This window comes from Neoarius graeffei, chromosome 14, assembly GCF_027579695.1.
Source record: "Neoarius graeffei isolate fNeoGra1 chromosome 14, fNeoGra1.pri, whole genome shotgun sequence".
NCBI lineage: Eukaryota > Metazoa > Chordata > Actinopteri > Siluriformes > Ariidae > Neoarius > Neoarius graeffei.
The window spans coordinates 35,222,082-35,233,204 of record NC_083582.1 but is presented as its reverse complement, the minus strand read 5'-3'; the positions used below and the strand labels follow the sequence as shown (position 1 = coordinate 35,233,204).

Genomic DNA, 11,123 nt, shown 5'->3' with positions numbered 1-11,123 from the left:
CACAGACAACCATTCATACTCACATTCATACCTATGGTCAATTTAGAGTCGCCAGTTAACCTAACCTGCATGTCTTTGGACTGTGGGGGAAACCGGAGCACCCGGAGGAAACCCACGCGGACAACATGCAAACTCCACACAGAAAGGCCCTCGCCGGCCACGGGGCTTGAACCTGGACCCTCTTGCTGTGAGGCGACAGCGCTAACCACTACAACACCGTGCTGCCCCCCAGCAATATCATGCTAGCTGAATGGAATATATCTGATATACCATGACAAAAAGCCCAGCGAATATTATTCATCTCATCTCATTATCTCTAGCCACTTTATCCTGTTCTACACGGTCACAGGCAAGCTAGAGCCTATCCCATCTGACTACGGGCGAAAGGCAGGGTACACCCTGGACAAGTCGCCAGGTCATCACAGGGCTGACACATAGACACAGACAACCATTCACACTCACATTCACACCTACAGTCAATTTAGAGTTGCCAGTTAACCTAACCTGCATGTCTTTGGACTGTGGGGGAAACCAGAGCACCCGGAGGAAACCTACACGGACACGGGGAGAACATGCAAACTCCGCACAGAAAGGCCCCCGCCGGCCACGGGGCTCGAACCCGGACCATTTTGCTGTGAGGCGACAGCGCTAACCACTACACCACCGTGCCGCCCCCCAGCAATAATCATGCTAGCTGAATGGAATACATCTGATATACCATGACAAAAAACCCAGTGAATATTATTCAACTATATAATATCAACTTGGACCTCAAGTGTTTTGCCGGTGGAAATTTCAGGAAAGCTCTAATCAAGATGAGAGAGAAAAAAACAAACAAACACATTGTACATATGTAAATCATTTTCAAAATCTTTTATATTTTACAGTTAAAGGTCTGTCTAGCTCAAACAGTTTGAGAACTCCTGCTTGAAATGAGATCATGTGACGTCAATTTTTTTATATATATGTTTATTTTTTTTAAATTGAAATTCAATCTCAATACAAAGCATGTGTACACTTAAGATTATAACCCAGTACATGTTACATGCTCATATAAGAGTATTTTAAGGAACTTAACATTACATCTCACATGTAGTCAAAAAACATAAAACAAACAAGACAAACACAAAACAAAGAAAGAAGGAAAAAGAGAAAGAAAAAAAAACACTGCCATCTACATAGCCAAGTCTCTTTGTACTAACACAACTACCACAGACAATAAAAATAGGACAGTAATTTCATTTCTACATGTACAAGGGCTGTTAGATAAAATTGCAGATAATATTTTTAAGGACAATTGCTTTCTTACTTGTCATTTTATTAAGTGAATTCCAGTATGTATTAAATTCTGTTTTAAATACTATAAAGTGAGGGAACGTTTTTAGATATCTGGTTTTATGAATAAAGAATTTACCTAAAATTATAACAACATTCACCATGTAATTCTCTTCTGAGTTTCCCCTTGTGGTGCCAAAAAGAATTTCTTCAGCTGTAAGTCTAGGTCCAGATATTGCCAACCAGTTCTTCACAGCAACCCAAAAACTTTGTGTTACCAAACAATCACTGAAAATGTGTATAGTTGCATCTATTTCTTTCTTACAGAACACACATAGCTCTAAATCAATATTAAATATGTGGTGTAGCAATTATTTTGATGGATATATGTTATTAATGGTTTTAAAATGCACCTCTTTTGCTTTTGGTGGAATTGGGAACTTCAAATATTTAGTTCTGAGTGAGACTAACTGGCTTTCAGTAAAATAAGTTGTATTTCTTATTGGTCTCACCGGGTGACACTCTTCTCGTAAGCATTCTCTTATAAACTTGTTTGTACTTTTAATATCTAGTAGATGCACACTTTTCACAATTAAATCAGGCAACTTGGGTTGTAAACTGTCATATTTCAAATAGTTTTGGATAGTTTTAATCAAACCTTCAGGGATAGCTTTAATGACATTATGAAATTGTCGTTTCGGGGGGGGTAAAACCATACTTAACACAAAATGTATTATAAGAAAAAATGTTCCCTTCATCATCCAAAATATCCAATATGGACCAAATATTATTTTCTTTCCATTCTTTTATATACAAGGATTTACGACTCAGTGTAATATATCTATTGTTCCAAATAGGGGAAGAATGGGGTGTGAAATTGTGCTTGTAGATAAGTTTCCAGTACATTAGAACTTGCTGGTGAAAGTCTGACAATTTGATTGGTAATTTTGAAGTGGCAAAGTCACATGACAGGAGATAAGGCAAGCCACCAACTCTACTAAAGATCAGTCTGGGTATACAGTACCAAAAGGCTTCACTCTTCTTCAAGTACTCCTTAATCCAGTTAAGTTTAATCATGCCATTTAAACAGTTAAAGTCAATAACTTTTAACCCCCCCTCTTTAAAGTCCTTGACAATGTATGCTTTCTGTAAATAGTGAGTTTTACTCCTCCATATAAAGCTGAAATTAGCTTGATTAACAGCTTTAATTTAATCTTTTGGGATGGCTAAGGAGTGTGAAGGATAGATGCACCTAGATAAAAATTCCATCTTTGTTAGGTACACCCTGCCAAAAACAGACAAGTCTCTTTGCTGCCATATATCCAGCCTTGTTTTCCCTTTCTGAATGGTGTCTGTTATATTAAGCTTGATTCTTCTCTGTTTGTCATTAGTTATGTAAATGCCCAAGTATTTTATTCCCCTTTTAACTGGTATACTATTAATGACCAACTCTTCACATTGTTTGATAGGCATGAGCTCACATTTGGTGATATTAAGGCATAAACCTGAGGCTTTGGAGAACATTTCAATCCCTTTAATCGCCACTGGGATTTGATGTTTATCCTTCAGAAAAATTGTTGTGTCATCCGCTAATTAACTTATGACTATATCTGTATCAAGCACACGGAGTGCTGTTAGTTCTGTGTAATTTTTTATATGAATAGCCAACATTTCTACTGCCAAGATAAATAGGTATGGGCTAATAGGACAGCCTTGCCTTACCCCTACTTGAATTGGAAAACGTGTGGTTGTTCTGCTGGGTAGAGCAACCACACTATTTATGTCCTTATAACATGTCTTGACAAAATTACAGAATCCATTCCCAAAACCAAAGTATTCAAGAGACTGAAAGAGGAAGTTATGTTCTAAAGTATCAAATGCTTTGAAAAAATCTAGAAACAGTATAAAACCTTCATCTTCTATCATATCACTGTAATGTATAATGTCCAGAATTAACCTGATGTTATTATGAATAGATCTATTCTTCATAAAGCCTGACTGAGACTCACTAACACATTGTTCAATACCTGTTTTAAGACGGTTTGCAAAAACATAAGTTAAAATCTTGTAGTCTGTTGTGAGAAGTGTAATAGGTCTTCTATTATCTAAAACCAGTGAATTTTTCCCTGGTTTGGGAATTAGTATTATAATACCTTGTTTCATGGATGGGGAAAGTGTGTGGCTGTTTAATATTTCAAGGAATGTATGGAAAAGAAAATGGCGCACGTCTGGCCAAAAATGTTTGTAGAAATTGGCAGTTAAGCCATCAACCCCCGGGAATTTGTTAATTTTAATTTTACTGATAACTGCATCCATTTCTTGAATCTGTAACTCTCCATCACAAGTGTCCCTGAATACTTCTGTAATTTGTGGAATGTGGTGTTTAATATCTTCAAAGAAAGTGAATGTCTCGTTCTCTGAGAACTTGGAAGTATACAGTTGGCTATGGAGCACTTGCATGTGACGTCACAGCCGATCCAGATTGTGACAGACGCCATTGTGTCGGTCAAACGCCATATTCCGCCTTCTACTCCTACTTCTGGTTCTACTTCTGCTTTTACTTCTACCTTTTCTTCTGGAAAACCCTACTATATACAATTCTACTACAACGGCTGCAGCTACAAGCTCTCCCTACCTGTGCACGTTTTTTATGTTTTTTTGTGTGTATTTTTGCGTGTTGTTCGTCTGTACCGGACTTCAATATCCACTACAACCGTATGGACTTACTGGACATTGGTTTCCAGCAGAAAATGACGGTTTGTAGCGATTTCCATCGCATGCACAACATTCCGGACGAGAAAAAAAAAATTATAACATTCCGGACGAGACAGCGAGACCAGCGGGGTCTCCGTGGATTGTTATCGGAAGCAAAGCGAAGGAGGCGGCGCCGGGAGCAAAAGCGAGGCTGCAGGCAGAGCCGGCCTGTTGACTAAGCTCAGAAAACAGCCACTCAAATCTCCACTGCTAAAGGCCCGGTCCCACTGGCCAATGGACACAAAACGTATGCAAAAAGGACACAGCGGACGAGCAAAATTTCGGGGGTGGCTCTATCCGTTTTCATCCGCTCCAGAAATGGACAAAATTGGCGAAAATTTGCGAAAACAGAACGGAAAAGAACGGACGTGGGTAGTATATAGCGGGGATGTTAAACGCATGTTCATAGGAAGCCTAGCGGATGAAAGCGGATGGAAGTGGATGACAGCTCCGAAGGGGTTACCGGTGATAACTGAGAAGCGGACGCATAGCAGAAAGAGCGGATGCATAGCGGATGAAGGGGATGCATCACGTACGCCTAACGGAAACAAAGGGGATGTTGTGCGGATGTATATCGGATGCAGACCGTTCACTGCGCATGCGGGGGGTATGAATTGCGTCTGCTCCGCGGATATAAAGGGATGCAGCACGCACGCCGTCAGCATAAAGCGGAAAGACGTGCTGGCGGCTACATCGATACATCTCTACTACTAGATGATTTTCTCCCCCTTTTTATACAAAATATCGATTGTCCGCTAGGTGTCCTTCTACATACTCTAGACATACTCCAGACATCCTAAATATACGAGATACATCCCAGATATAAACGCTTTGTCCGTTTTGAATACTTTATATACAGTGGTGCTTGAAAGTTTGTGAACCCTTTAGAATTTTCTATATTTCTGCATGAATATGATCTAAAACATCATCAGATTTTCACACAAGTCCTAAAAGTAGATAAAGAGAACCCAGTTAAACAAATGAGACAAAAATATTATACTTGGTCATTTATTTATTAAGGAAAACGATCCAATATTACAGATCCGTGAGTGGCAAAAGTATGTGAACCTTTGCTTTCAGTATCTGGTGTGACCCCCTTGTGCAGCAATAACTGCAACTAAAAGTTTATGGTAACTGTTGATCAGTCCTGCACACCGGCTTGGAGGAATTTTAGCCCATTCCTCCGTACAGAACAGCTTCAACTCTGGGATGTTGGTGGGTTTCCTCACATGAACTGCTCGCTTCAGGTCCTTCCACAACATTTCGATTGGATTAAGGTCAGGACTTTGACTTGGCCATTCCAAAACATTAACTTTATTCTTCTTTAACCATTCTTTGGTAGAATGACTTGTGTGCTTAGGGTCGTTGTCTTGCTGCATGACCCACCTTCTCTTGAGATTCAGTTCATGGACAGATGTCCTGACATTTTCCTTTAGAATTCGCTGGTATAATTCAGAATTCATTGTTCCATCAATGATGGCAAGCCGTTCTGGCCCAGATGCAGCAAAACAGGCCCAAACCATGATGCTACCACCACCATGTTTCACAGATGGGATAAGGTTCTCATGCTGGAATGCAGTGGTTTCCTTTCTCCAAACATAACGCTTCTCATTTAAACCAAAAAAGTTCTATTTTGGTCTCATCCATCCACAAAACATTTTTCCAACAGCCTTCTGGCTTATCCACGTGATCTTTAGGAAACTGCAGATGAGCAGCAATGTTCTTTTTGGAGAGCAGTGGCTTTCTCCTTGCAACCCTGCCATGCACACCATTGTTGTTCAGTGTTCTCCTGATGGTGGACTCATGAACATTAACATTAGCCAATGTGAGTGAGGCCTTCAGTTGCTTAGAAGTTGCCCTGGGGTCCTTTGTGACCTCGCCAACTATTACACGCCTTGCTTTTGGAGTGATTTGTTGGTGGACCACTCCTGGGGAGGGTAACAATGGTCTTGAATTTCCTTCATTTGTACACAATCTGTCTGACTGTTGAGTGGTGGAGTCCAAACTCTTTAGAGATGGTTTTGTAAACTTTTCCAGCCTGATAAGCATCAACAACGCTTTTTCTGAGGTCCTCAGAAATCTCCTTTGTTCATGCCATGATACACTTCCACAAACATGCGTTGTGAAGATCAGACTTTGATAGATCCCTGTTCTTTAAATAAAACAGGGTGCCCACTCACACCTGATTGTCATCCCATTGATTGAAAACACCTGACTCTAATTTCACCTTCAAATTAACTGCTAATCCTAGAGGTTCACATACTTTTGCCACTCACAGATATGTAATATTGGATCATTTTCCTCAATAAATAAATGACCAAGTATACTATTTTTGTCTCATTTGTTTAACTGGGTTCTCTTTATCTACTTTTAGGACTTGTGTGAAAATCTGATGATGTTTTAGGTCATATTTATGCAGAAATATAGAAAATTCTAAAGGGTTCACAAACTTTCAAGCACCACTGTACGAGATGCATACGCTTACATCCTTTCTATTTCCGTGCTACTAACGATGAATAGACGTTTCATGTACCTTATCTTTCCTCCCTCTTTCCGTTTTCAGCTGCAGCGGATGTGAGTTGCGAGGATGCCCAGAGGATGCAGAGAGGATACAGCAGACGTTTAACGGATGATAACGGACATAGAACGTTTGTTGCTCGTATATGTCGCGGATTTACATCGTACACGGCGGAAAGTTCATCCGTTCTAAAAGTTTTGTGCAGCTCAAAACTTTTTGCGCGGATGAAATCACAGTGGACGGATGCTCGATGGATAGAGCGTATGAAGCACGTATGCAATGAGTACACAACGGATGCATAGCGTTTTCCAACGGATGGCAAAGATTTTTTTACGTTTTACATCCTCTTTGCATCCATAAGTGCAGTGGGACCGGGCCTTAAGCCTCTATCTCTCCAACGCCAGATCCATGTAAACAAGACGGACGATTTGGAATTACCTTATTCTATTCTATAATCGGCTGGTCAGTGCTATACTCAATACTTAAGTGACTTACCCGTCCAATGAGGATTCTTGTTACAAGATGCCACATCTGAGTCGCTGACAAATCCTGAATTTCTGTAGAGAAAACTGTCCAGAGATTTATAAGCATGCAGTGCTTCACCACTGAACAGCGAGGGAAAGTTAATGAGGTAATCATACACGTCCGGGTATTCCGCTGGCAGTTCAAAATCCGGTCGTGAAAACTCCGTCCGGAAAGCCATAAGGGTCACAAATCTGTAGATCGTTTATTTTAGACATATATCTAGTTATCTGTTCATTAGAAAAATGAGCCGTGTAGTCCGTCGGTTGAAATTGATCCATTCTGTACACGAGTGCAGCAGTATTCAGCGGTGTTTTTGACCGACAAGATGGGGGTTGTGTACTTTCCGGTCACGTGACTGCAAGATCTCTATAGAAGGTTAGAATCTCTTTAGAAATAACCCTTTGTTATTATCAATCAGTAAAGATCGTATTTCATTCCTTTGCTGTCTGGTTTTTTCAAGGCGACAAAAATATGCTGAGTTTTTTCCCCCTCTTCTATCCACCTAGCCCGAGATCTAACACAAGCACCCTTGGCTTTTCTTGCATACATTTCATCCAACTTTGTCTGCAGAGTCAATAGAGTTTGTTTGTCATTATCTGTAAGTGTGGGCTTGTTGCATGTGGCATTCAGCTCCTTAATGAGCTTCAGTTCCTCTTGTCTTTGAGACTTTTTAAGATTTTTACTGTCAGCAATTGAATATTGTCTTATTTTATACTTACAGAATTCCCATTTCAGTATCTCATCTCATCTCATTATCTCTAGCCGCTCCATCCTTCTACAGGGTCGCAGGCAAGCTGGAGCCTATCCCAGCTGACTATGGGCGAAAGGCGGGGTACACCCTGGACAAGTCGCCAGGTCATCACAGGGCTGACACATAGACACAGACAACCATTCACACTCACATTCACACCTACGGTCAATTTAGAGTCACCAGTTAACCTAACCTGCATGTCTTTAGACTGTGGGGGAAACCGGAGCACCCGGAGGAAACCCACGCGGACACGGGGAGAACATGCAAACTCCACACAGAAAGGCCCTCGCCGGCCCCGGGGCTCGAACCCAGACCTTCTTGCTGTGAGGCAACAGCGCTTCAGTATGTATGAGGAAAAATCCTCTATATCCATAACCTCTTTTATAAGTTGCTTGACACCCATACAGTAACAATCATGTGAAAGTAACTCTGAGTTGAATTTCCAATAACCCGAATGAAATTGTGGTTCAGGGGGTTTTAGTACCAGAGAGATAACTGAATGATCTGTTAACGGAGCTGCCTACATTCTTACATCAGACACCAGTCCTAAAAGAGGGTCTGACAGCAACCAGTAATCCAACCTAGACCGATGACTCCCATTTGGTTGAAACCAAGAAAATTGTACTTTGTTACCATTGTAGTGCCTCCAGGCGTCTTGTAGCGCATTTGAATGGCACGTGACGTCAATTCAGCAGCTCAATCTCCAAGACGATTCGCTATGCAAATTTTTCTGACTTCGGCTCTGCTGATTGGTCTGTGATCTCATGCGCATGGTCACCTGGAGGAAAAAAAAAAAAAACCCGCAGGCGCGTGCAGAACTGGACAGCTCCGCGTCTTCTTCAGAGCTCTGCACACACACACACACACACACACACACATACCGGTGTGTGTCTGCTCTGTAATGCGATTTACTCTCGTGTGGTAGAGGATTTAAGAGTCATTTAGGAAAATCGGTGCCAACAGCCGTGGAGGTAGAATAGAATATTTGTACAATACATGTGTATTTTGCTGGACTGAAATGAGATGGAGAGTTTGAGCGTTTAAACCCGCCTACGGGAGTGTTTACTGGTGTAGCGGAGTAGCGCGCGCGCGCACACTCGCTCTCACACACACACACACACACACACACACACACATATACATCACCTACATATATATATATATACACACACACACACACACACACACACATATAGCCTACATATATATATATATATATATATATATATATATATATATATATATATATATATACACACACACACGCACGCGCGCAGAGGGCGCTCGTGTGTGTCGGAGGAGCATTTCTATATTTCTCCAGGATGTGTTCGAGTCTCAGGCACTTTCACGCCGTGTCTGAGGGGGATTACTTGCCTTTCCAAACTACCATGGTAAGACTTTTCCTGTGCATTATACAGATGCGTGTGTGTGTGTGAAAGCGCGACACTAACAGAAAGTGTATTTGGTAGCAGGTGGAGTTGTGCACTGACTCGCGCCCTGTTCCGCTGACAGGCTGACATCATGTTCGTGGCTGGATCAGATCATGAACCTAAGCTCCTTCTTGTTTTTATAATCAATCTGTGCAGTAGTAAATTTCCTGCCTGTTGTATTGCACTGTATTGTATACAGGTAGAATCTTGCATGATAATTTACACCTTGAGATATTTACTTATATATACAGTATATATTATATAAGTGTGTATGTATATATATATATATATATATATATATATATATATATATATATATATATATATATATATATATTACACACACACGCACAGTTAATAAAATTAGTTTGCACGCATGAGGAATTGGGGGATTATGGAACAGTTCATCCAATTAGCTCGAACATCCTCCACCAATCTGTTGCCTTACCTCAATATAGAAGTAGTATTGATTGAGATGAAAGTGCACATTGAGTGTTAAATCCAGTGTAGCTGTATAGGAGATGAATGGAGTGGCACTGCTCACTGTACCTTGCAAACCTTATTTATTTCGTCGTTTTTTTTTTTTTTTCCCTGGAGCGTCAGGTTGGGGTTGGACTGAGGAAGTAAAGCTGATAGGAAAGGAGATTACTTTTCAAGGGGGGAAAAAAAAGCAAAACTGTGATAACCGCCTGCTTGCACTTTGAAGCATTTCTTATCTTAGTATTGTTTATTTCCTCTCATGGTCAGTGTCACCTCTTTTTTCGGCATATTTATGTATTTTAAACTTTGACCTATACTATATTATACTATACAATACTTTCATTGCTGTTTGACACCCTTACAGACCTGTAAACTAAATTTCAACCCTGTTATATCCAGAGACTCACAGGCTTTACCAGGGTGTAGGGAAGCTATTCATTTCCTCAGAAACTACCCAGGTGATTTTAATAAAATGGATCGCTGACAGGGCAACAGAAAGTAATTAACCTGCCACATGCTGTGGCTGTTCCCTGGACAGGGTAAAAACCTTTTCTTCTAAAGGACCCATGGGCACCTTACACTGTCCCCTCATCTGCTCATTAATTATTGACCTGCACCACATGCGAATACGAACATCCATAATGGTGAGTCGTTTGACTGACTCTTTCAAACAAGCTTGTTCAAGCAAATTGAATGACAATTGGTCCTTCAATTCAACATTCGTACATGAATCTAGAAATATTGACATATGCCGTTGTTATAACATGAAAAATAGTAGTGAACACTCAGGAGAAAAAAAGATGGTCGAACATGTTTGTTGCTGGGATGTTTATTTTTTGTATCTTTATTATGGATATTTCACCTGGAAATATCATTGTGGTGTACCTTTAAAAAGATATAACCTTTTCATGCGGAAATGATTTATACACATATTAAATATTCTGAAGACTTTTTCTTTTCTTTTTGTTTTTTAATATAAAATTGCATGATACATGAATTTTGACTCAGTCAAAATATCAAATATTAAAAAATAAATGGATGGAGAGTAAAAAAGGCAAATACAGTAGGCTTTTCCTGGCAAATAGAGAAAATGTTATTTCTGAACATTCAAAATATACGTAAAATTTGCACATAATACAAATAAAAAGCCTAATTTTTAAAAGTCTAAAGTGTTCATCAGTGCAGAAGTGTATTGCTGCCACTCTGTAAAATGAAAAATGGATCAGTGTCATGTGGTAAGGTGCAAAGTTTCCTGTTATAACAAGATGTTTCTCAAGTTTTAACAAGATATTTTCACATTATCATGACATAGAAACTTGTGTTATACCAATAACCTTTTCTTGTTTTATATATATACATATATGTTTGCTTCTCTCACTCATGAGACATA

The 11,123-nt window shown here is 40.0% G+C and overlaps 1 protein-coding gene across 1 annotated transcript in view; it reads left to right on the top strand.

Moving 5' to 3' along the window:
• Positions 1 to 9,185: 9,185 nt before the first annotated feature.
• pcdh15b (protocadherin-related 15b) overlaps positions 9,186 to 11,123 on the top strand; it is a 462,078-nt gene continuing 460,140 nt past the window's right edge. The window contains exon 1 of the mRNA XM_060938905.1: positions 9,186 to 9,214. The gene's annotated coding sequence lies outside the window, so the exon portion shown is untranslated. The remainder of the gene's footprint in view (positions 9,215 to 11,123) is intronic.